Source organism: Lissotriton vulgaris, unplaced genomic scaffold (assembly GCF_964263255.1).
Source record: "Lissotriton vulgaris unplaced genomic scaffold, aLisVul1.2 SCAFFOLD_1012, whole genome shotgun sequence".
Lineage (NCBI taxonomy): Eukaryota > Metazoa > Chordata > Amphibia > Caudata > Salamandridae > Lissotriton > Lissotriton vulgaris.
The window spans coordinates 252,501-255,000 of record NW_028255776.1 but is presented as its reverse complement, the minus strand read 5'-3'; the positions used below and the strand labels follow the sequence as shown (position 1 = coordinate 255,000).

Sequence of the window (2,500 nt, the reverse complement as noted above, 5' to 3'; positions counted from 1 at the left end):
TCCATTATTCTTCACTGCATTTGTGGTCCAAGACTAATCACACCATAAGTATGTAGATTATGCCAGGGTTGCAAAGGCTCATGGTTCGGGCTACAGACAAGGAGCATTGTGACGTCACGCTGCCTGTGGAACAGTGATATTAAAGGTAAAACAGCTGCACAGTAGGTTAGGTGAAGGGCTCTGAGAGTAGAAAGGCAGCATGCTTGGGTCCCTGGACAAGGTGAGCTTATGATAATGTGTCTGAATTTTCGCCTGTGTTGTAATATTAAACCCCTTATTGTTGTAAACGCCTACTTACTAAGGAGTTCTCAAGCTCAGCCCCAAACAGACCTGGAACTGATAATGTTAATGCAAACTATTTAAGAAACTGAGCCTGATCTAAAAGATTTCCTTGGATCTAGGACCATTTCGCCTAGCTTTTAGGTCCTTCCTTCTCCTAAAGTCCTTTGTACAACTTAGGAAAACCTCACAGAACAGACTTTCAGGAGGTAAGATGGGTTTCCTTGTGCCTTCACACACACACTCACACACACACACACACACTTTCTAGCCCTCTTAAGGATAAAAGGATGGGTGAGTCTACATAGGGCCAGTGGCGCAATGGATAATGTGTCTGACTACGGATCAGAAGATTGTAGGTTCGACTCCTATCTGGCTCGGAAGGGTTGTAGGACCCTGTTTGATTATATTCCTGTGGAATTCTTATTTACCTCAGACTTGTTATAGGTTCAATATTCTCCAGCAGGACTCATCCAGCAGTTGTTTCACGGTAGAGCGCAAGTAATAGGACCACGGCTAGTTAAACGTTTCCCATTTGCTGCTGGACTCTATGTGATGGCCGTCACGTGGTGTGCTGCTTTTGTATTTCAACATGGGTCCCTTATTCTCTTAATTACAAAAAAGCTTGTTGACAAAAGTGTGTGTGCGTGAGGGTCTGTAGACGTAGGCAGGTGTGTGCAATTGAATGCTTACCCATTTACATGTGTGAGAGGGACAAACCAACTCCTTGTGGGCTGCAGGCTTACAACTGGTAGCCCCAGTAGCCAGGCAGAACCACAGGTAAGGAAAGAGAAAGAGAAAGTTGGTCCATTATTAGAGAAGGACCATGAGCATCTTGCCCTGCTACCTTCTTCCCCTCTCAGCCACGATCGGCCAAGACCTCTCTATTAGGGTAGGGAGTGAACATTTCTTGGACCTCAGAAACTGAGGGATGTAGACCCAATATGTCCTCCAAGCGCCTAGAGACCTGGTGCCCAATCTGGCATGGTGTTTTTCAGCTTACCCGACCAATCCGGTTGCAAGGTGGACTTTAACAATACTGCTAAAAAGGCACTCCCAGACATCCCTGAGGCCTTCATTTGCATAGGCCCTGCCCTTCTCTTTGTCCTGCTTTCCACAAAGCAACGCAACACTGCAACAGTATAGATTTGGGGGTGGTGAAGAATAATGACAGGGATTCTAAAAAAGAGAAAGAAAAGTCCCAGAAGTCCTGCAGGCTTCCTTGCTAAATGCAGCTGAACATAGAGCGCACCTTCTTTACTGCAAGGCAAATACATTAAAAATGTTGAAGAGAGACTAATTGAAAAATACATATTACGGGGACAGCACTGGGACCTGCTTTATTTTTCTCAATTAGTCTTGAAAACAAAAAAGATTTCTCTCCTAAAAGCTGTTAAAAATATGGAACACTTCACGAATTTGCGTGTCATCCTTTCGCAGGGGCCATGCTAATCTTCTCTGTATCGTTCCAATTTTAGTATATGTGCTGCCGAAGCGAGCACAATTTATTGATGAACTGACAATGTTTATAAACTCTCTAAATCTACAGTCTCTAGGCATAGGGTGGCCTGGCAGAGATGCTCAGATGGCCAGTACGCATTCAAATCTGAGCCAATGGTCAAAAATGTATGAAGAGTAGCAATCCATTATTCTTCACTGCATTTGTGGTCCAAGACTAATCACACCGTAAGTATGTAGATTATGCCAGGGTTGCAAAGGCTCATGGTTCGGGCTACAGACAAGGAGCATTGTGACGTCACGCTGCCTGTGGAACAGTGATATTAAAGGTAAAACAGCTGCACAGTAGGTTAGGTGAAGGGCTCTGAGAGTAGAAAGGCAGCATGCTTGGGTCCCTGGACAAGGTGAGCTTATGATAATGTGTCTGAATTTTTGCCTGTGTTGTAATATTAACCCCCTTATTGTTGTAAACGCCTACTTACTAAGGAGTTCTCAAGCTCAGCCCCAAACAGACCTGGAACTGATAATGTTAATGCAAACTATTTAAGAAACTGAGCCTGATCTAAAAGATTTCCTTGGATCTAGGACCATTTCGCCTAGCTTTTAGGTCCTTCCTTCTCCTAAAGTCCTTTGTACAACTTAGGAAAACCTCACAGAACAGACTTTCAGGAGGTCAGATGGGTTTCCTTGTGCCTTCACACACACACACACACACACACACACACACACACACACACACACACACACTTCCTTGCCCTCTTAA

General features: G+C 44.4%; 1 non-coding gene across 1 annotated transcript; it reads right to left on the bottom strand.

Moving 5' to 3' along the window:
* Window positions 1–1,674: 1,674 nt before the first annotated feature.
* Window positions 1,675–1,781, bottom strand: LOC147658939 (U6 spliceosomal RNA). Its single transcript, XR_015307353.1, has one exon. It is a non-coding gene; the product is annotated as a U6 spliceosomal RNA (small nuclear RNA).
* Window positions 1,782–2,500: the final 719 nt, after the last annotated feature.